This window comes from Chiloscyllium punctatum, chromosome 5, assembly GCF_047496795.1.
Source record: "Chiloscyllium punctatum isolate Juve2018m chromosome 5, sChiPun1.3, whole genome shotgun sequence".
Lineage (NCBI taxonomy): Eukaryota > Metazoa > Chordata > Chondrichthyes > Orectolobiformes > Hemiscylliidae > Chiloscyllium > Chiloscyllium punctatum.
Window position 1 is genome coordinate 71,231,696 of NC_092743.1, and position 24,641 is coordinate 71,256,336.

The 24,641-nt window shown below is 40.6% G+C and overlaps 1 protein-coding gene across 8 annotated transcripts in view; it reads left to right on the forward strand.

Annotated features, from left to right (window-relative positions):
• Window positions 1-24,641, forward strand: part of rgs20 (regulator of G protein signaling 20) — a 278,451-nt gene that overhangs the window by 116,313 nt on the left and 137,497 nt on the right. Inside the window, exon 2 of one of the 8 annotated variants that reach the window (XM_072570539.1) lies at window positions 19,216-19,364. The exons of the other annotated variants lie outside the window; for them this stretch is intronic. The gene's annotated coding sequence lies outside the window, so the exon portion shown is untranslated. The remainder of the gene's footprint in view (window positions 1-19,215; window positions 19,365-24,641) is intronic. 8 annotated transcript variants of the gene reach the window in all.

Below are 24,641 nucleotides of genomic sequence, written 5' to 3' on the forward strand. Positions count from 1 at the left end.
CCTCCCCAGATGTGAAGGTATTCTTGGTGGCCAATGAAAATAAACATTGGAATGAGGAATTATGCTATGTGAAATCTACTTTAAAACAGTTCATTATAGTATTTCTGTATATCAAAATCAATTATGTTCTTCGTAACTAACTGTATTGTTACCTTATTTAAACATTAATATTTCACATTACAGCAGCGGAAATCCACAAAAGACTTAAGAAGCAAAGTACTTAGTTTAATCAAAATAGTTAAATCATTTGTTCATTTAAATTGATCAGTTGCATTGAAAATAAAGCATTTCAATTACAAAAGTTTTACTTAAAGTATTTAACTGAATAAGTGACTATTTTAAAACTAAAAAAAGGTTTTAAAGTTTTAAAGTTGGAAGTATGGAAATTATACTGTAGATTTGGGAACCAAGCAACATCCAAAATGTTTAATAAAAGTTTTTACGTCTAGGGAAAGTTGCATTAGAAATTTAATTGAAGGTGGATGACAGTATCGCAAACAAAATGTCTCTCAGTTCCTGTTGATTTCACTTATGTCACTTGTAATAATGTGTTTGTACTGTGGGCTTTTTTGCACTTAATAACTTATTGAAACAAGTGTCAATATTTGTCTCCATTGTCCCACCATGGAGAAAATGGGAAAAAATTTGGTGATAAATTTGGCATAGATCAATTCTGCTTGATCTCTGCCTATTTATGGTCCATTGGATTTCTCTGTTGGATGTCCAGAAAATCAATGTTCTAAAAACTTTATTAGGATCGAAGTATTTCATTCACATCATTTCTTGATATGCTGCATTGTTACGGAGAAGACCCGACCAGACCAGACCCCCTCAAAATATCTTAACAAGGTAGCTCAGACCTTTATTTTTCTTTATTTTAAAGTTAAGTGTGAAGCAAGTGTTCCAGATGTGAGGCGATTGGTCAAACTATGCAACATTAAACAAAACATAGATCGGAGCTATAGGGAAGTAGTAACTCCAAAGATGGCAGATAGATGGGTGACAGTGAGGGGGACTGGGAGGAAGCAGCCAGTGCAGGGACCCCCTGTGGTCGTTCCCCTCAAGAACAAGTATACCGTTTTGGATACTTGTGGGGGGGACGACTTACCAGGGGTAAGTGACGGGGCTCAGGCCTCTGGCACGGAGCCTGTCCCCGCGACTCAGAAGGGAAGGGTGGAGAAGAGCAGAGCAATAATAATTGGGGACTCAATAGTTCGGGGCACAGATAGGCGGTTTTGTGGGAACGAGAGAGACTCACGTTTGGTATGTTGCCTCCCAGGTGCAAGGGTACGTGATGTCTCTGATCGTGTTTTCCGGGTCCTTAAGGGGGAGGGGGAGCAGCCTGAAGTCGTGGTCCATATTGGCACCAATGACATAGGTAGGAGGAGTGCTGAGGATGTTAGACAGGCTTTTAGGGAGCTAGGTTGGAAGCTCAGAGTTAGAACGAACAGAGTTGTTGTCTCTGGTTTGTTACCCGTGCCACGTGATAGAGAGTCGAGGAATAGGGAGAGAGAAGAGTTAAATGCGTGGCTACAGGGATGGTGCAGGAGGGAGGGATTTCGGTACTTGGATAACTGGGGTTCTTTCTGGGGAAGGTGGGACCTCTATAAACAGGATGGTCTGCACCTGAACCTGAGGGGCACCAGTATCCTTGGGGGGAGGTTTGCTAGTGCTCTTGGGGGGGGGTTTAAACTAACTCTGCAGGGGCATGGGAACCCAGACTGTAGCTTTAGGGTGCAGGACCTGGAGTGTAGGGAGGTTAGGAATATGGCATCAATCTTAAAGGAGGGTGCCTGTAAACAGAAGAGTGGCTTGAAGTGTGTATACTTTAATGCCAGAAGTATACGAAATAAGGTAGGTGAACTCGCAGCGTGGGTTGGTACCTGGGACTTCGATGTTGTGGCTATTACGGAGACGTGGCTAGATCAGGGACAGGATTGGCTGTTGCAGGTTCCAGGGTTTAAATGTTTTAGTAGGGTCAGAGGTGGGGGCAAAAGAGGGGGGGGTGTGGCTTTGCTTGTCAAAGATAGTATTACAGCGGTGGAAAGGAAGATGGACGAAGATTTGCCATCTGAGGTAGTTTGGGTTGAGGTTAGGAATAGGAGAGGTGAGGTCACCCTGTTAGGAGTCTTTTACAGGCCTCCTAATAGTCCTAGAATCGTTGAAGAAAGGATTGCGAAGATGATTCAGGAGAAGAGTGACAGTAATAGGGTGATTGTTATGGGAGACTTTAACTTTCCTGATATTGATTGGGAAAGCTATAGCTCAAGTTCGTTAGATGGGTCAGTGTTTGTGCAATGTGTGCAGGAGAGTTTCCTGACACAATATGTAGATAAGCCAACAAGAGGTGAGGCCATACTGGATTTGGTTCTGGGTAACGAACCAGGCCAGGTATTAGAACTAGAGGTAGGTGAGCACTTTGGGGACAGTGACCACAATTCGGTGATTTTTACTCTAGTGATGGAGAGGGATAAGTGTGTACTACAGGGCAAGAGTTATAGCTGGGGGCAGGGAAATTATGATGCGTTGAGGCATGACTTAGGATGTGTGGATTGGAAAAGTAGATTCCAAGGCAAGAGCGTAATTGATATGTGGAACTTGTTCAAGGAGCAACTATTGAGTGTCGTTGATAATTACGTACCTATCAGGCAGGGAGGAAAGGGTCGTGTGAGGGAGCCGTGGTTTAATAAGGAGTTGGAATCCCTTGTTAAATGGAAGAGGGCGGCCTTTGTAAAGATGAGGCGTGAAGGTTCAATAGGGGCAATTGAGAGTTATAAGGTAGCCCGGAAGGACCTGAAGAGAGAGCTAAGAGAAGCAAGGAGGGGACATGAAAGGTCCTTAGTTGGTAGGATTAGGGAAAACCCTAAGGCTTTCTATAGGTATGTTAGGAATAAAAGAATGACTAGGGAAGGAATAGGTCCAATCAAGGATAGTAATGGGAAGTTGCGTGTGGAGGCTGAAGAGATTGGGGAGGTGCTGAATGAATACTTTTCGTCAGTATTCACTCAGGAACAGGACATTGTCGTCGATATGAATACTGAGGCACGAATAAGTAGAATGGATGGCTTTGAGATATGTAGAGAAGAGGTGTTGGAAATTCTGGCAAGGGTGAAAATAGATAAGTCCCCTGGGCCTGATGGCATTTATCCTAGGATTCTCTGGGAAGCAAGGGAGGAGATTGCAGAGCCATTGGCCTTGATTTTTGTGTCCTCTTTGTCGACAGGAGTAGTGCCAGAGGACTGGAGGCTAGCAAACGTGGTTCCCTTGTTCAAGAAGGGGAGTAGGGATAATCCTAGTAACTATAGGCCAGTGAGTCTCACTTCTGTTGTGGGCAAAGTCTTAGAGAGAATTGTAAGGGATAGGATTTATGCACATCTGGATAAGAATAATGTGATCAAGGATAGTCAGCATGGTTTTGTGAAGGGCAGGTCGTGCCTCACAAACCTTATTGAATTCTTTGAGAAGGTGACTAAGGAGGTAGATGAGGGGAAAGCGGTAGATGTGGTATATATGGATTTTAGTAAGGCGTTTGATAAGGTCCCCCATGGTAGGCTACTGCAGAAAATACAGAGATATGGCATTGAGGGTGAGTTGGAGGTTTGGATTAGGAATTGGCTCTCTGGAAGAAGACAGAGGGTAGTAGTTGATGGCAAAGGTTCATCTTGGAGTGCCGTCACTAGCGGTGTTCCGCAAGGATCTGTTTTGGGACCATTGCTGTTTGTCATTTTTATAAATGACCTGGAGGAAGGGTTAGAAGGTTGGGTGAGCAAGTTTGCGGATGATACGAAAGTCGGAGGAGTTGTAGACAGTGAGGAAGGATATGGCAGGTTACAGCGGGATATAGAGAAGCTGCAGAGCTGGGCAGAAAGGTGGCAAATGGAGTTCAATGTAGCTAAGTGTGAAGTGATTCACTTTGGTAAGAGTAATAAAAAGATGGATTACTGTGCTAATGGTAGACTACTTGGTAGTGTGGAAGAGCAGAGGGATCTTGGTGTCCATGTACACAGATCTCTGAAAGTTGCCACCCAGGTAAATAGTGCAGTGAAGAAGGCATATGGCGTACTGGCTTTTATTGGTAGAGGAATTGAGTTCCGGAGTCCTGAGGTCATGCTGCAGTTGTATAAGACTCTGGTGCGGCCGCATCTGGAATATTGTGTGCAGTTTTGGTCGCCATACTATAGGAAGGATGTGGAGGCACTGGAACGGGTGCAGAGGAAGTTTACCAGGATGTTGCCTAGTATGGTAGGAAAATCCTATGAGGAAAGGCTGAGGCACTTGGGGTTGTTTTCATTGGAGAAAAGAAGGTTTAGGGGTGATTTGATAGAGGTGTACAAGATGATTAGGGGGTTAGATAGGGTTGACAGTGAGAACCTTTTTCCACGTATGGAGTCAGCTATTACAAGGGGGCATAGCTTTAAATTAAGGGGGGGTAGATATAGGACTGATGTTAGGGGTAGGTTCTTCACTCAGCGAGTCGTAAGTTCATGGAATGCCCTGCCAGTAGCAGTAGTGGACTCTCCCTCTTTATGGGTATTTAAGCGGGCATTGGATAGGTATATGGAGGATAGTGGGTTAGTGTAGGTTAGGTGGGCTTTGATCGGCGCAACATCGAGGGCTGAAGGGCCTGTACTGCGCTGTATTCTTAAAAAAAAAACACTATTTATTTAAACACTGGTTAAATCCAAACAAAATATAAAATGAATGTAAGTTAGATTACATATTGGAAAACTTAACCAAATAATAGATACAGAACCTTTCATTAATTAACTGTTCCATTGGTTAGCACTGCTGCCTCACAGCACCGGGGACCCAGGTTCAATTCCAGCCTTGGGCGACTGTCTGTGTGGAGTTTGCACATTCTCCCTGTGTCTGCATGGGTTTGCTGCAGGTGCTCCAGTTTCCACCCATAGTCCAAAGATGTGCAGGTCAGGTGAATTGACCATGTTAAATTGCCCATAATGTTAGGTGTATTAGTCAGAGGGAAATGGGTCTGAGTGGGTTACTCTTCGGAGGGTCAGTGTGGGTTGTTGGGGGAAGTTGGTGCCGTTTTAAGAGAATCAAACAAAAGTGATTAATTAGTTTAGAATTAGAATTCCTACAGTGTGGAAACAGGCCCATTGGCTCAACAAGTCCATACTGCTCCTTCAAAGAGTATCCCGCCCAGACTTATTACCCTACATTTCCCCTGACTAATGCATCTAACTTACATACTGCTGAACACTATGGTGACAATTTAGCGTGGCCAATTCACCTAACCTGCACATCTGTGGATGGAGGGAAGAAACTGGAGCACCTGGAGGAAACCCGCGCAGACATGGGGAGAATGTGTAAACTCCACACAGACAGTGGCCCGAGGCTGGAATTGAACCTGATGCAGTGAGGCAGCAGTGCTAACCACTGAGCAACCTTGTAACCCATTTTCTTTATTCACAAAAAAAAATGACAATTTACTGACAATTCCATGGTTTTCACCGAATGACATTGATGGAACTAACAAATGTTTCCAAGTCAGGATGGTGAATGGCTTGAAGAAGGACTTGCAGGTGGTGGTGCTTCTTTGCATCTGCTGCCCTTGTTCTTTGAGGTAGTAATGGTCATGAATTTGTCTAGGGAACCTTGATAAATTTTGTTCATTTGCCATTCAAGCAAACCCTCCCCTTGTGAGGTTTTTTAAGGCCTGCTTCATGTCTTTGTGCAAGTCTCTCTGCCTGGTCATTTGTTGCACGCTGATATGCAGCTGATTTCATATGTCTGATTCCATGATTTCTGAGGTAGTCCCTGAATGCTTTTGTCACAAACTATAGACTATTGTCACTCATAACTTGTCCTGTGTTCCCAACTTGGCAAATATTTCATTCAGGCAGTCTATCATTGCTTTTACTGATACCAATTTCATTACTACCACCTTAGGCCACTTGGAGTGGGCATCCATGACCCTCTGTCCCTCTACCAGTCCCAGGAGATTGAGGTGAATCTGCTGCCATGGTGATTGAGGTCATTTCCATAGATGAAGTGGTGACAATGATGGTGCTTCCTTACTAATGAGCAGGATTCACATGATCCCTCTTTCTCTCAGTCTGGGAGTTCTCTTTCAACCACCAAATGTAGCTCCTGACTACTTCCTTCATGTGCACCTTGCTGGGGTATCCATAGTGCATCTGTTTCAGCAACTTTCCTCTTAATGGGGGAGAAATAACAACTTTTGTTCCTCATATTAAACACCCATCTGAAATGGACAGCTCCCACCTTCTGGACAGGTAATGGTATAATTCTGGGTGGTTGCTATGATTGGTCCTCTCTCTGAGGAACGAATTTCACCACTTGGCTGAAATCTGGGTCATTCCTGGTAGCATTCCACAGCTGATCCGCTGACACTGGTATCTTGTCATCCTGGGAAAAATACATAATTTTCAGGTTCCAGTCAAGTTCATCTGTATTCTGCCGTGGTAGTGTCCTTGACAAGATTTCTATATTGTCATGCTTTTCTGACTGTCTGTATCCAACTTCATAGTTTAGGTTGACCGAGTTAATGCCCATCTCTTCAAGCATGCTGCTGTCATCGATGGTCCAACTAGTCCATGCCGAAGATAATCCCAAACTAAAGTAATCCCACTTGTCTGCTCCTGGCCAATGTCCCTCCAAACCTTTCCTATTCATGTATTTTATCCAAATGTCTTTTAAAAGTTGCAATTGTACCTGCATCCACCACTTTCTCAGAAAGTTCATTTCACACGTGAACCACCCTCTGTGTAAAGAATTTGCTTCTCATGTCTTTTGTAAATCTCTCTCCTTTCACCTTAAAAATGTGCCCCCAGTCTTAAAATCCCCTATCCTAGGGAAAAGAAAACTACCATTGACTATCTATGCCTGTTATTATTTTATAAACTTTTATCAGATCGCCTCTCAACCGCCTACCCACAAATTTAAAAAAACAGTCCTAGTCTATCCAGTGTTTCTTTTTAACTCAAACCTTCCATACTCGGCAACATCCTGGTAAGTCTCTTCTGAATGCTCTCCAGCTTGAACTGAAATTGAGGATACAAGTGGATAAAGTGGTCAAGAGACATAACATTCTTCCTTCATCACTTGGGGCATAGAGTATAAAAATTGGCAAGTCATGTTGCATCTGTGTAGAACTTTAGTTAGGCCACATTTGGAATATCATATACAGTTCTGGTCACCATGCTACAAGAAGGATATAGAGGCTCTGGAGAGGGTACAAGAACAGTTTACAAGGTTGTTCCATGGTTTGGAAGGTATTAGCTTTGAGGAGAGATTTGATAAACTTAGTTTGTTATCACTTAAACAAAGAAGTTTACAAAATTTTGAGAGACATGTATAGAATGGATAATTGGAATCATTTTCCAAGGTTAAATATGCCCATTATGAGGAGACATATGTTTAAGATAAAAGAGGGAAAGTGTAAAGGAGATGTGAGAAGCAGATTTTTCCAGAGGATGGTAAGTGACTGCAATAGATTGCTGGAAAAGGTAGTGGAGGCGTATACAAAACAAAAATTTAAGAGGCATTTTGACAGTATATGAACAGGCAGGGAATACAGGGATATGGTCTGTGTGGATGCAGAAAGTTTTTAGTTTAGAAAGGCATTATATGTTGGCACTGATTTTAGTGGGCCAAAGGGCATGTTCTGTTTAACTTTGTTCTTTGCAAGGTATCATCAACTTGCTCAGTAATACTCATTGACACCCATTTTAGGTTTCTCCAGGACCACTGAGCTCCTGACCGAATTTCAGCCTTAATTCAAACATGGACAAAAGAATTGAATTCGAGAAGTGAGATGAGAATGATGGTCCTTGACATCAAAGTGGCATTTGACCAAGTGTGGCATCCAAGGATCCTTTGCAAAACTGGATTGGGAATCGGAGGAAACTGTCTGTTTGTTGGATTCATAACTGGCATATATAGTAGAAAAGGGAGATTACTTGCCTGAAATCTCAAAAATTAATAGTGGATTGGGGACAGGGACTGGATAAAATTAATAGAAATGCATAACCACTGATGAGGGCATCAGTGGAATTAAAAAGTGACAAATCCTGAGGAGCTGACAGTTTCCATCTGAGGGTGTTAAAGGAACTAGGGGGTTACACTGTAGACACCCTAACAATAATGTTTCTGAATTACCTACATATAAGAGTTGTCCCTCTGCATTGGAAAATTGCACATCATTCTTTTTAAGAAAGGCACAAGAGGAAAACCAAAGAATTACAGATGAGTTAGCCTAGCATCTGTAATGGGAATTTTTTGATGTCCATAGTTAAGGGTGGGGTAACTGAACTCCTTGAAAATTTTCAGTTAATCAGGAAATGCCAGCATGGATTCAGTCATGCCTAACAAACCTCTTTGAATTTTTGAAGGGATGACTAAGGTAGTGGACAGGGGAATATCCATAGATGTTGTTATATGGATTTCCAGAAGGTATTTGATAAAGTCCCACATAAGAGATGGTTATTTAAGGTAGAACCCATGGAGGTGAGGGCAGATTTTTACATGGCTGGAAAATGGGTTGAGCATTACAAAAGTAATGATAATGGGCAGGTACTCAAATTAACAGGATGTGATCAAGGATCTCAATTATTTACATTATTCATTAATGACTTGGCTAATGGCTCAGTGGTTAGCACTGCTGCCTCACAGCACCAGGACCCAGGTTCAATTCCAGCCTTGGGCAACTGTCTGTGTGGAGTTTGCACATTCTCCCTGTATCTGCATGGGTTTCCTCCAGGTGCTCCGGTTTCCTCCCACAGTCCAAAGATGTGCAGGTTGGGTGAATTGGCTATTCTAAATTGCCCATAGTGTTAGGTGTATTAGTCAGAGGGAAATGGGTCTGAGTGGGTTACTCTTTGGAGGGTCAGTGTGGACTTGTTGGGCCGAAGGGCCTGTTTCCACACTATAGGGAATCTAATCTAATATGAATATGCTGATGACACAAAGTTATGCAGCACTGGGGACAGAGCAGATGATAGCAAAAAGTTACAAAAGGATATTAATAGACTTGGTGAATGAGTAAAACTGTGGCAGGCAAAGGTCAGCATAAACAAGTGTGAGAATCTCAATTTTAGACTGAAAAAAGATAGATCAGGGACTTTCTAGATAGGTAGGAAGTTAAGTACAGTGGAATTCCTAAGAGTCTTGGGGATTCAGGTTCATAGATCTTTAAAATATCATGAATTGGGGCAGAAAATAACCAAGAAAGCTGGTGGAATTCTGGAATTATTTTTGATGGGACTGGAATACAAGTTATGCTGCAGTTTTTTCAAAAAAGCCTTGTCAGACCCCACTTGGAGTAAGCAGATCTGAGCACCACACTTAAGAAACTTCAAGAGTTAACTTATCAGGAGAGATCTTACAAATTAGGCCAGTTTTCCCTTATTTAGAATTTTAAAGGTGATGTGACTGAAGTCTTCAAGAGAATAACAGGAAAAACAAAGTTGATAAAGATAAACTATGCTAGTGTTCGCAGATTCTAATACGAAGGGGCATAGTTTAAATATTAGGGCCAGACTGTTAAGGAAAGCTGTTTGGAAGCACTTCTTCACACACAGGGTGGTAGATGTTTGGAACTTTGTTCAAAAATGGCAGTTGTTAATTTTAAATCTGTAGTAGATTTTTTTTAAGTAAAGGTATTAAGAGATTCTGGTCAAAGGTAGGTATATGGAATTAAGGCAGCAGATCACCCATTGAACAGCTCATGGGGTTGAAAGGCCTACTCCTGTTTGTGTGTTTTGGCAGGAAGCTGGGGTTGTTGGAAGCCATTCATCTTAGCTACAGGAATTCTCTTCAGGAGTTTCTTAGGTTAGTGTTCTCGGTCCAACCATCTTCAGCTGCATCATCATTCCCTAAGTCTTTCGGTCAGAAGGGGGGATGTGCGCAGATAATTGCACGATGTTCAGCACAATTTGTGACTTCTCAAATAACAAAGCAGTCTATGTTGAAATTCAGCAACATCGACAATATCCAGGGCTTGAAAAGTGACAAGTAACATTTGTGCCACACAAATGTTAGGCGATGACCGTCTCCAATAGGAGACAATCTAACCGCTGCTGCTTGATATTTTACCATTACTGAACCCCCACTAGCAACATCCTGGAGTGTTGACCAGAAGCTGAGCTGAAACCACCATGTAGTACAGTGGCTTTAAAAGCTTGTTAGAAACTAGGAATACTGCAGCAAGTAACTCGCTGCATAACTCCCCAAAGCTTGTCCCCCATTGTCAATGCACAAGCCAGGAGTGTGATGGAATACTACCCAAATGCCTGGATGAGTATAGCTCCAACACCACTCGAGAGGCTTGACTGGGACCATATCCTTCCACCACCAGTGATCAGTAGCAGCACTGGGTACCATTACATGCACTGCAGAAATTCACCAAGAGTCCATACGTAGCACCTTCCAAACCAATGATCAATAGCATCTGGAAGGAAAAAGGCACATGAGCTGCAGTGGTTCAAGAAGGCAGCTCATCACCTTTTCAAGACCACCAAGGCATGTGCAATAAATGCTGGCCTAGCCACTAATGTCTACATCCCACGAGTGAATTAAAAGAAAAGTACTTTTCATGTTAGCTTTTACTCTTTGCATTTTCTTTACTTTCTTTGCAAGTTCATTAATCATTCTGGGTAACTTATACCATAAGGCTAATTGGTTCCCAGTCCCCTGCCACAGAGCAGGTCAGCAAGTGGAGGAATTGAGAGGAAGATACATGTTAGGACTAGTAAATCAGAAAGAAAGGACAGGCAAAGGTAGGTAAATGAACACAGTGGTACTAATGGGTTGAAATGTGTTTATTTCAATGCAAGGAGTATAATGGGTAAGGCAGATGAGTTAAGAGCTTGGAGCAGTTCATGGGACTATGATATTGTGGCCATTACAGAGACTTGGTTGAGACAGGGACAGTCCAGGCTGCTCAACATTTCAGGGTGGTGTTGTTTTATACAAGATAGAAAAGAGGGTAAAAGAGGTGAAGGAGTTGCATTACTAATCAGGGAGAATGTTCCATCTGCACTCGAGAGAACATGCTGGAGGGCTTATCCACTGAGGCAATATGAGTAGAGCTAAAAGTAAGATGGGTGCAATGACGCTGGTACGATTATACTAAAGGCCCCCTAACAACCATTGAGACATTGAGGAACAAATATGTAGGCAAATTATGGAAATGTGCAATAAAAACGGAGCTACCATAGTTGGTGAAGGAAGAGATTTAGATGGGGTTCAATTTGTGAAGTGCATCCAAGATGGTTTCTTGAAACAGTATGTGGACAGTCGAACTGGAAGAGGGGCCATACTGCACCTTTCATTGGCTAATGAGCCTGGCCAGATGATTTGACTTTTCAGTGGGAGAGCATTCTGGAAATTGTGATTACAACTCCTTAAGCTTTAAGATAGCTTTGAACAAGGACAAGTCATGACCTTGCAGGGAGGTACTAAATTGGGGCAGGGCAAATTATTGTCAACATTGGGCAGGAGCTAGGGAGAGTTAATTGGGATTATTAGGCAAGTCCACATTTGACATGTGGAAACTGTTTAAGGACCTGTTGAGAAGCGTTTGAAGTCAGCATGTTCCAATAAGGAGGAAGGACAAGGATGGCAAGGTAAGGAAACCTTTGGAAAACGAGGGAGGTACTAGCAGTTTTAAATGGATGGTCATCACCCAAGCTTCTCTTAACTCCTCTGGGTGTGATTTTGTTTGCACCGAATCATCTTTGTACTTAGTTGCAGCTTAATGATCTAAAACAATAATGCTGGATTATCAATATTTACTACTGTGTTATGGACCAGACCAGACCATCTCAAAATATTTTAAGAAGATAGCTTATGTTGTGTTCTTTTTTTCTTGAGATTTTTACACACTTGATGTAACTGCAGACACCAACTTCTGTGAACAAACAAAATTTTATTAAGCAAGTACAGTACAAACTTTCTGGAGGAACCTTTAACACACTACGCAGGGCTTGCGGAGCCGTATCAAAGGTTTCTTTTATACAAAATCTTTACATCATGGTCAGTAATGCTCATAAGACAACCCTGAGTCACTCCCTCACAGTCACATGCCAGTCAAGACACAATGCAGTGACCTGATCATATCCAGAAACAATGTCGTGTAAATCATCCCTTCATGGCCAAATCTGGTGTGAATCATTTCTTTTAATTGCAGGGAGTAGTCAGAATTTTAGTTGCAATGTTATTATTGATTTCTGAATAGGGAATGATAATGTAATTTTACTTTAAATAACTAGGAAAAGGCCATGCAAATGGCTCTGAATGGTAAGTGAAAGGAATGTACATTCCTTACATTCTATCTGTAAGACAGACATGCCACCCTAGCCTCGGGGCATCCAATTTCCTGCAGATCAGCAGAGCAAACTAACCCTTTAATATCTCATTCCCTCCTTCTCATTCCATGATAACTACCTAGATTGGGAATGAAATAGGCGCTACCAGCTTTTTCATAAGAATCTTACAGCCAGTACTTAAGCAAGTTATTGTCACCCAACACACACTGACTATAACAACAAAAATCACTAGCCTACGTAGTAGATAGGATCGTATCACGTGGGAAAAAAAGTTCACCAATAAAATTCTTAAATCCACAATCCTTAGTGAACACTCCACCCCATCTAAGTTGATTGGAAACAAGCCAGTTATCCAAAATCTCCTTCAGTCAAGTCCAACCTGAAAACCAAATTAAGTCTGTCCTTGCGCACTACTCCATGGAGAAATCTGAATTCTTGGATAAGGGCCGTTAAATACTTAACAAAATTGACGAGACTTCCATCCTTGTGGAAATGCTTCAGATGCAGGATACCAGCACATCTGAGTGTGAATGCAGCATTCTTTACTGCTTCTGCTCCCGCTCTGCTGTCAAATGTAACAAAGCCAACTGGCTGTTTTAATGTTACTTTAATCAGTGAGCCTTCATATCTCTTAAAGGATTGAAAGAGAAGGTAAAGCTCACATGGTTTAATTTCCATAGGAAGGCCACTGACAAAAAGCGTACAGACCTCCTCCTCACCATTGTTAGCTTCTTCATTTTTCGTGCTCATGACTGGGGAGCTGAAGGAATTTGTTGGATCAGGTTGTGGAGGGGTGGGCAGTGGTCCAGAGGTGGTGTTTCTCATGTGAATGGAGAAACTCCGGTGAAGGCGTTAGCTGCTGAAAATATCTCTGCATTTCCCCTCTCACCTACCTTGGCAAGGAGGGAATATCAGTATGAAGATTTAACCACATTTAACGACACTAACTTGTGATTGCCTATTTCAGCATTCGCAGTTGTCTTGAAGGCTATTACTCTGTTCACTATTTATGACATTATCAAGTTGTATACAATCCATAGACTTTTAAGTTGTACTGCCTAAACAATTCAGTCATTTATAAACAACAGTCTGTGGTATAAAATCAAACCCTCAGAGGATCCCATTCAGGTTATGCAAAAGGTATTTTCCTTTGAGAAATTAGTACTTGGCTAATGTGAAAGTTGTCAGGAAGAGTATTTCAAAAATCTGGAACAGCAAGAAAACAACAAAATGTTTCCTGTGCTTCAATCATTGAAGAGGCAGTTTCAGTTCCGATTTAAATCTCAAATATTCATGGGAAATAAATGCAGAATATATCAAAATGTTCTCCAAATGAAAACACTGTTAGCGAGTTTTGAGAAGATTTGTAGCTCAGTTTGAGGTTTTGGATGTAGGTTTGCTTGCTATACATCACCAAATGAAACAAGTTAGAGGAAACCTTCAAGACCATACACTTACTGGCATAAAATTCACTAAAGAGGAGGAAAACAACAATGAACTGCCATTCCTAGATGTCACAGTAGAGCGAACAGCCAATGGGGAACTTCAAACCCCAGCGTCTACAGAAAAACAACATATACAGACCAAATATTGAACTACAGAAGCAATCATCCCAACACCCACAAACAAAGCTGCATCAGAACATTATTTCAATGAGCCAATACACACTGCAGCACAGAGGAACTACACAGAGCAGAGGAAAATCACCTATACCATGTATTCAAAAAGAACGGGTACCCAATGAACACTGTCCACCGATTTCTCAGCAACAAACCCAAAACCAGCAGACAAAACACGTCCAGAAACCCTAGCCACTCTCCCCTACATCAAAGACATCTCGGAAATGATTGCCAGACTACTCGGACTCCTTGGCATCATGGTAGCCCACAAACCCACCAACACACTAAATCAGCAGCTAATGAACTTGAAAGACCCTATACAGACAATGAGCAAAACTAATGTCATTTACAAAATACCATGCAAGGACTGTAACAAACACTGCATTGGACAAATAAGCAGAAAAGCTAGCCACCAGTATACATGAACACCAACTAGCCACAAAATGACATGACCCTCTCTCAGTAGTCTCCTCACATACGGATGAGGAAGGACACCACTTCAACTGGGACAATACATCCATCCTAGGACAATCCAAACAAAGACATGCACGAGAATTCCTAGAAGCATGGCATTCCAACCAGAACTCTATCAACAAACACATCGAGTTAGACCCCATCTACGACCCCCTGAGAAGAGGAACAGGAAGTGACTTCATCATGGCAAATAACCTCTCAGGAAATTACGTTACCAACCGAAAGAAACCCAAACATATAAATAGAAAGCAGGAATTTTTAGCATTACTTCACATGAAGATATTACCAAGTAAGAGAACAAAAGGTCTGGAAATGAACCTTTCAGCTCAGTGAGCAAACCTTCATCCTGAAAACACTATAATTTCTCCGTTAAAGCAAACAATAACCCACTGCCACATTGATACATATTAAATCTAACTTCAGATGTAGTTCAAAGGCTTGAGATTAATGACAAAAAATGGTCCTAATATATTTGTTTAAAGTTTAATGATCAGTGTTTTTAATTAGAATGTGTGGTTGCTGACAAATTGACATTTAAAATTTAACTTTACAAATAAAACAGTCAGATTTAGTGGTTACAGACCAGTAACCGTACTACTTTGAATTTACAATATGAATTTACAATGAAGTCTTAGCAATAATTGACAGAACTTAAACAGCTCAGCCTCAAGTTCTGATATTCTCTAAAATCTTAACAAAACATCAACTTTTAAAATACACTCTTCTTTTTGTGAACACCCCATATTAAAAAGCAGCAAACATATTTAATACAATACTCTCACCTGGCTAAAGCATGACCACTACACAATTGTTTTATGAAACAGGCATTGTAGAATTTCAAACAAATCAAGGGCTCAAGGTTTGTTTTAAATCAATTTGTTTTAGGTTTACATAAGGTTTTTAAAAGGACATAATGTTGTATAATATTAATGTAAAAACAATATCTGTCCTATGACATAGCCCACAAAACACGTTTGAATTGAGTTTCTAATTCAAATAAGGCAAAACAGTTACTTAAAAGGATCACCACCACACTCCCTGCGAAGTAAAACCAGTTTCCTGTATTTACAAATATTTTGCCAATTCACTCCTTATTTTGAATGAAGACAATGCTGTTGTATCATGTCATCATTCTTCTTGGGTTTTAAAAAAAATCTAGCTTGGCTTTCCCTTACATTTTTCAACAATTTCAACTCTTGCAAATTTGACTGGAGTTAGGAGCATCTTCAAATTTTGACCATATACATGATGAATACAGACAACTAAAACTTAAACCAGCAAAGAGGTATCACGTAATATTTCAGTAACAAATCTGGGTCTTGATTGACCCATTATGTCATAATCAACCTTTTCTATGTGAATTTCCTATCTATTATCAGATATCAATAGTTTATTGTTTAAGCTAAAATAACAAAGCTCATCAAGATTTCTGACTAGACTTATGCAAATAAAAAAAGATTGTTGCACTTAAAACCTGTAATAGGAATGCTTGCCTAATTTTTAAAGTCTGAACTTCCCAACTTATACTAGTCCAGTGTCTTTAGTCTCCACACTCACTTCAGGATCCTGACCTTCGCGTGGGGGGATTTCCCCTCTGAACAACTAAGACAGGGTGGTTGAGACAGACAGCAGTTATTTTTTTATCTTATATACTATGCTCCGGGGTGTCAAACATCACCACTAGGGAACTCTAACCTCCTTTTTCCAGGGGAACTTTAACCTGCCTTTCTAGTATCTTATGATTCTGAAAGCAAAATCGTTGACGTGCAAGTGCATAAGTAACCTCAGAGATTCAATCACCACAGAGTCCTAGGGGATGACAGGTCAACTGAGTGGTAGGTTAAGGAGAGAGATCAAGGTAAATCTTACCTCGTGGGCCCATCCATTTCACACAATTGGCACTCAGACAATCACTTATTCAGTTCACCTAGAAGCTCCGAGTATGTTGGAATCCCACCGCTGCCAGCAAATGTTGGGTTATTTTTCTTGAGATTCTTACACACTTGATACAACTGCAGATGCCAAATTCTATGAACAACCAAGATTTTATTAAGCAAGCAGAGTACAAGCTTTCTGGAGGAACCTTTAACACACTTCTCAGGGCTTGTGGAGCCATATCAAAATTTCCTGAACAAAGGAAACAGTTCTTCCTTTGTACAAGATCTTTACATCGCAGTCACGAATGCCCATAAGACAATCCCGAAACACTCCCTCACAGTCACATGCCAGTCAAGACCTGATCTCCAGAAACAATGTAGTGTAAAACATCCCTTCATGGTCAAATCTGTTGTGAATCATTTTTTTAACTACAGGGAGTAGTCAGAATTTTAGTTGCAATGTTCTTAGTGATTTCTGAATAGGGGATGATAATGTAATTCTTTTACTTTGAATAACTAGGAAAAGGCCATGCAAATGGCTCTTAATGGCAAGTGATAGGAATGTACATTCTTTACATTCTATCTGTAAGACAGACATGCCACCCTAGCCTCGGACATCCAATTTCCTGCAGGTCAGCCAAGCAAATTAATCCTTTTAATATCTCACCTAGACCCTAACTTTTCTTAGAATAGGCACTTCACATTTGCCTTTATAAATAAGTGCAATGCGACTGGTCAAACTACTCAAAGTTAAGTTAAATATCATTTATTTAAACACCGTAGTTAAAATGCAACCAAAGAAAGAGGAGTCTACAATATGAACTTAATTGGAAACTTAACAGAATGATAGCTGCAGTAACTATTACTAATTAACTGTTCCAACATAGCAATATCCCACAAACACACCCCTTGGCAAAAAGGAAAATTCAGACACAGATTCTCACATGGAGTTCTCCAATCCAGGAGGAAAAAAACATCAAGTGAAAATTCAGAGAGAGTAGCAGCCAGGAGACATTCACTGAAGCTCCAATTCTGTTGAGACGCGAGCGGTTCTGATGCTGCTGACAAACCAAAACCCAGTAAATCCTCATCTCTTAGAGCTGGCCACACCTATTCAGGCTGTTTGTAAAAAAAAAAATGCAAGGCCTCCCAAGCTGCTTACTCAAGTGGTCTTAACTAGCCAGCTTATTACCCCTGCCTTACAACCTCTCCTCCAAAAGAAGGACAAAATAATCTCTTAAAGTGATGCATCATCACACCTGGTATTAAAATTTATGGCAATGTTATTCAGCAGTCCCTTTTCTCATCTAATGTGTTACTATGAAATGCTTATTTTTTCCCTGTGTTCCCGTACCATACACAATTTTGATTAGATTTCTCATGACAGGTAATCATAATGAACATCATGAAATAGAATCATCTTAGTCGGAAACAGTGTCAACATATTAAGTTAATAGAGGCAAATAGAGTGAGCATTCCAGCTTTTTGTCCCTGTGGACTTGCATAGATTTTGGCAGAGCAGATTTAGGTTTCAGCATTAATTCTATAACCTTCATGATTATCTTTTCACTGCGTGTGATGCCAATATTTATACTTGTTGTCCCGTCTATACCAGAACTATGAGGTGTTGCTATTGTCTCCAATTGTCTACCTTAATACAAAGATATATGATTGCATCTGAAGAAGGGTCACTGGATCTGAAAAATAACTCTGATTTCTCTCCTCTACAGATGCTGCCAGACTTGCTGAGTTATCCCCATGATTTCTGATTTTTGTTTCTGATTTCCAACATCCATAATTCTTTCAGTTTTTGGTTGTACATGATTGCTCTAGTTTGCAATAATTTTTTTCAGTGTGGCTTATACCACTCACCTTCAACTTACTGTTGTTCTGAACCATCTCTCACATGGAGCTGGGGTCATTTTTTTTAACCACTTTCTTGGCTCCATTATGATGACCTGGGCTTCCTTAACACCATGTACACACCAGTTTTTCCCTTTACTGATTGGCTGTACTGGATTTGTGACTATACAGTTGTTCTTATGTAGGTGATTTAAACCTCATCTTCTCAGCTTTCCATGTTTGAATTCACCCTCAACCCTATCTTTTCATTCCCTAATTGTGTGGGATTGTTCGGTATCTTCTTTTGCACAGTGTCCACAGAAGGATGATCACCTTGTCCTTAACAATCTCTCCTGTAGCAAACAAAATGAAAAAAATAAAATAGAGGCATCACTATCAGTGATGCCTCTATGCAGGCGCTTTCCCTTATCACATTTCAGTTATTTTCAACTATGAGATATCTAGCAGATATTTTATTTTTCTACTTTCACTTAGCACTTTGGGAGTCTGAAGGACCAGGACTCTAGGGATCTCTGGTGGGAACCATGGTTGGAGATGCTGCAAACTCTAGCACTTCTCCTCAGAGGATCAACAAGGGGCTCTTCTGGTGCAGTGACAATGTCTCTACCTCTGAGCTGGGGATCCAAATTCAAATTCTACCTAAATCTAAAGATGAATAATAATGTCTTTGGATAGGAAAACAGACATGGGGATCAAATGTAATATTTCCAAATTTTCAGATGATACAAACTTAATGGGAACGTGCTAAGCAGCTTCAGGAGGATTTGAACAAGCTTAAGTAAATGGACAAGAATATGACAGATGGAATACAATGTTGAAAATGTAAGGTTAGTAGGGGGAAACAGATGTGCAGTGTATTTCTGAAATTGTGAAAGCTGGCAAAGTGTAGATGTACAAAGCAATCCAGGTGTCCTTGTTAATAAGTCATGATGATTAACAGGCAGGGGCAGCAAGATATTAAGAAGATGAATCGAGTGCAGGAGTAGTGAAATGCCTATTGGATCAATTGTATAGAAGTTTGGTTCAATCACACTTGGAGTACTATTCACATTTTTGATCTCCTTACGTCAGGAAGGATAAAGTTGCCAAAGAAGAGTGCAAAAAGAAAGTTCACAAGACTTTTTAGAAACTGGGCCTCTATTCTCTACAGTTTTGACGAATGAGAAGTAGCGTAATTGAAATCTACAAAATCCTTGAAAGGATAGAGAGGATACCTGCAGGTAAGATGTTTCCCTTGGTTAGGCTATTCAAAAAATGGGCATAATTTAAGAATAAGGTGCTGATATGAATTTAGGACCAAGGCCAGAGGGCACATTTATGTACACTGGCCAATTCATGATCAAAGAGTTGGTTCTCCAGAGTTCAGGTCCCTATGTAGTGTTGACCTTCCCCATTCATCATTTAGTCAGATTTGCTGGTGATTTCAGCTACATCATCTGCTGTTCTTTTAGTTTGAATTACTACTGAGATGCGTGCAAATTTATGTTTACGACAAAGTTTGGATTGGTTTGATCAATGCATAATTTATCATTCCTTAAAACATATTTCAAGTTTTTAAGTTACAGCCCCAATATGATTACCATCACCTGCTTAGTCAATCTTTCAACAGTGGAGTAGGCCTGTGATATCACTTCCTTTTGTCTTCTTGATGTTTTCATCCTTTTGATTTTATCTCCAAGTTCTCCCTTTGCCTGTGGGAGTCCAGCTTATATAAGGTTTAATTGTATTAGGACATGGCTGCTATTTTAAGTTGCTTTCTGCCATCCCAGCAATTGCTTGTGTCTACACATGGATAGGAACTTCTCAAGACCACATCAACACAATCAACCCAGTGATATAATTAATTGCTGCCTTAACATAGAATCCCTACTATGCAGAAAGATGCTTTCAGCCCATCAAGTTCGACACTTATCCTCCAAAGAGCATCACACCCAAACCCGTACTCTCTCCCCACAACACTGCATTTACCACGGCTAATCCACCTGGCCTGCATATCCCTAGAGACTACAGGGAACTTTAGCATGGCCAATCCGCTGAACTTGTGCACCTTTGGACCATGGGAGGAAACGGGACTGCCCAGCAGAAGCCAACACAAATTTGGGGAGAACATGCAAGCTCCACACAGACAGTCACGTTGTCCATGGCAGCACCAGGTCCATGGTGTTGAGGCAGAAATGCTAACCACTGAGCCACCTGGCCACCCAACTGCACACTTAATTGTCCAGGCACTCAGTATTGCAGTCAATTGCTTGATTTAGGAACAAAATGAATCATTGTTTCACCATGCTCAGCAATCAATCGTCAGCGATCTGCCGAGTCCATTGATTTATTATCAGGTTTGAACAATCCATAAGTTTACTGAAATCAGTGGTCCCTGGGGGAGTATTTTCCAGAGACTGAGATCAGGAAGGGGAACTGAGTACTTACTTTTGAGGGCTGCCTGTGTGTCAATTGAAAAGCAGGGGTCTGCAAGACAGGTATAAGGGGAGGGTTGGTTGCAAGAGAGAGGATGAGAAGGAACCTGCAAAGACTATACATCAATTTTAAACCTGTCAGTAAAAGAATACTCAGTTAACTGAGCTCCAAGAAAAAATTATAACCCTGAATTTCATACAAATGAATTTGGAATCTCCAGTTTCGGTTTGCAAATTCTGGAGCTGCTACACTTTGAAAAATGTCATGGATCCTACTGTAATAAATAGTGTCAGTTGTTAAATATGAATTTGATATAGACAGTTAGGGTGGCACAGTGGCTCAGCAGTTAGCACTGCTGCCTCACAGCACCAGGGTCCCAGGTTCGATTCCAGCCTCTGGGCTGTCTGTGTGGAGTTTGCACATTCTCCCAGTGTCTGCGTGGATTTACTCTGGTTTCCTCCCACATTCCAAAGATGTGCCGATCAGGTGTATTGGCTGTGCTAAATTGCCCATAATGTTAGGTACATTAGTCAGAGGGAAATGGGTCTGGGTGGGCTACTCTTCAGGGGGTCAGTGTGGACTTGTTGGGCCGAAGGGTCTGTTTCCACACTGTAGGGAATCTAATCTAATCCAAAATGCTGCAATAGGGTTTTCACAGCTTGGTTACAATCTTCCAATTGTGTATCTCTATGATTGTGAAACATTAGTTGTTACTTCAACATTCTGTGGCATGTATGTTAAGTATGATTTTTTTTGTATGTAGAAATGTGTCAGTTGTCTTGAAAAAAAAATTCATTCACATATGCCTGTTGTCTTCTATCAATTTAAACACCGTGGATTTTGCACATTAGTGATTTCTTTGCTGTTGTAGCTTTAAGTTTATTGAAGCATTGATATTTACTGAGGAAGTTGATGAATTAGCGAATTTTGAGAAGATTTGTAGCTCAGGTTGAGGTTCTGGGTGTAGGTTTGCTCGCTGAGCTGGAAGGTTTATTTCCAGATGTTTCGTCACCCTACTAGGTAACATCTTTGGTGGGCCTCCGGGTGAAGCACTGTTCATGATTCCTGCTTTTTATTTATATGTTTGGGTTGGTGATGTCATTTCCTGTTTTTTTTCTTGGGGTGGTAGATGGGATCTAACTCGATGTGTTTATTGATAGAGTTCCAGTTGGAATGCCTCTAGGAATTCTCATGCATGTGCATGTTCCACTTGTCCTGGGATGGATGTGTTGTCCCAGTCGAAGTGGTGTCCTTCCTTATCTGTATGTAAGGATATTAGTGAGAGAGGGTCATGTCATTTTGCAGCTAGTTGGTGTTCATGTATCCTGGTAGCTAGTTTTCTGCCTGTTTGTCCAATGTAGTGTTTGTTACGGTCCTTGCACAGTATTTTGTAAATGACATTAGCTTGGTTTGTTGTCTGGATAGGGTCTTTCAAATTCATTAGCTGCTGTTTAGTGTCGTGGGTTTGTGGGCGACCATGATGCCAAAGGGTCTGAGTAGTCTGGCTGTCATTTAGAGATGTCTTTGATGTAGGGGAGAGTGGCTAGAGTTTTTGGATGTGTTTTGTCTGCTTGTTTGGGTTGGCTCGCAGTTCTTGGTGGATGGGAATGAAAATGAAAGTTCCTATTGGTAAATCATGTAAACCTTGCATTTTGAGGCAACCAGAAAAGGTAATTTAAGAAAGAACCTATAGCAGGGAATTTACTGAGTGACACTTTTTTTTTAACAAACAATGTTATTGTCATTGTATACCAGGAATTTGCAACATAAGAAATGGAGTAGTCATAAACAGTTCAATTGAAACTTACTGGGATAGCAATGAAAATTGAATGACGGTAAATTCACTTTAGGGATGATAAGATGAAGGAATGATTTGAGAAGTTAGAATCTGATGAAGGCAACAGGAATCTGTACACTATCTCTATCATGTAATTGGACAGTGATGGACCTCAAAAGCCTGGGGGCGTGCGAAGTTCCACTGACCAAGAACTGCAAGCCAGAGGCACACTGCTCTAGAGAATGGCAGTTTTGCTTGGTAGACAGTGCCTGAGGTCTAATGTTGTCACTGGATCCCAGGCCACAAATCAGGCTGGGTTTCCTGGTGGACAGAGGATGAGGTGAGTTAGCAGCAAGGAGGTGGTTCTCAGTAACTCCTCCCCCTCTTCCCAATGACAAGCCCCTCGATCAAGCAGTGAGTAAATTAGAACAATAGCTCCCTTTGGGAACCATAAGAAGTTCTACGTGGCCCTTCTGCCAAGGATCTAATTGGGAAAGCAGGAAGTTAGCAGAGTCCCCAAGCTCCCACCTAATTAAATGTTCTCTACAACAAAATCCACCGCAAGGAAGGACACTTAAGTTCTATTAATAGAATTTCAAGATCACAATGAATGAAAATCAAGTACATTGAGGCCTTCAACATCATTCAGCAGTGGCAAATAGAATTTAGGTTATTACCGGAGTAGTTAAGATGAAGTGTTCTAAAGTCTGAAAAATGATGAAGCAGTTACTACATTTTAGGATCTTATAGATTGCTCATGTCACAGATGAAGAAATGTATTATACAGAATTTACAATCAGAAACGATCATGGTTGGATGCATACATCTTAAATTCAACTCTCATTTCAATATTTAAAACAAAAGTGTCTATCGTCTATTGGAATTTCTGGTTTCTATATGGCAAATTCAGATGGTAATGACAGATGGTCTAATCGAGAAATGACGAAAATTCCCAAAGTGAGCTTGTATGTATGTAATACTTATTTTTGCATCTTCTGTAAGGCTCATTTTTTAACATCAATGTAATCATGATTTAAATGGAGGGTAGTAGTTAGTTGAACTAATTAGTCGTACAAAGAAGGGACTAATCTGAAAACAAAATGGCTTCCTCAGACTTCTTATGTACTTCCCTTTTATTAAAAGTAAAGAAATCTCATGTTAAGACTCTTACTAAATAATTAACTTAGCTTCTACATTGTTAAATATGTATTTATACACAGGGTTTATCACTCTGTATCACTTCTACAAAACTATTTTAAATGAAGCCAAGGAAGGAAAATTAAATGTGCCAGTGATTTAAGAATGGAAACCTTTGTAAAGGTTAAATGAATCTTAAATTGGAGTTAGATGCTTGCATCCAAAGATGTGCAGGTCAGGTGAATTGGCCATGCTAAATTGCCCGTAGTGTTAGGTAAGGGGTAGATGTAGGGGTATGGGTGGGTTGCGCTTCGGCGGGGTGGTGTGGACTTGTTGGGCCGAAGGGCCTGTTTCCGCACTGTAAGTAATCTAATAAAAAAAAATTACTAAAGGATTTACATTGGAATTTTGCTGCTGCAAATGTCAGACTAATTGGAAAAGAAGATTGGTTTGGGAATCATTTCAAAAATAAAATTCTTTGAGAAGTAATGATAAACATTTCTGTATTCTTGCTTCCGCAAATATTCATAAATACATCAGACACTTAATGAGCAGTGAGCTATAAATCTTTAATGCTCTGGTTGTTGTATCTAGAAAACTTTCTGGTATTGTAGTGGGGAAAAGACCGCTTGTTAGCAAGAATCTGTTCATTCTGGAATTTGAAAGATAGTGAAAATCTAGACAATATACAAGTCAACTGCAAGGAAAAGATATGAAAATTTTTGCAAGCAAAGACATGTGATCATAACAAAAATCAGTAGCAAATGTATGCTGATAGGTCCTTTGAGCCCGCTGTGCCTTTCAATAAAGTCGAGTCTGCTCTGATTAATGTACATGTCTGCCTACCACCAATAATTTTCCATCTTTTTGATAATCAGGAATCTATTTACCTCTGTCTTAAAACTTGCGAAGATTCTGCTTCCACAGCCTTTTAGGGAGACAGTTACAAAAAATCATGACACTGTGAGAAAAAGATTCCCTTCATCTTAAATGGGTGACCCCTTATTTTTAAACAGCAATCCCTAATTTAAATCCTTCCACAAGTAAACATCCTTTCCACATCAGATGTGTTAAGACCTGTCAAGAGGTCTTGCCTAGCCTGTCCAATCTTTCCTCATGAGACAACATGTGTATTTTAGCTATTGATGAAGAGTTATCTAGACTGTAC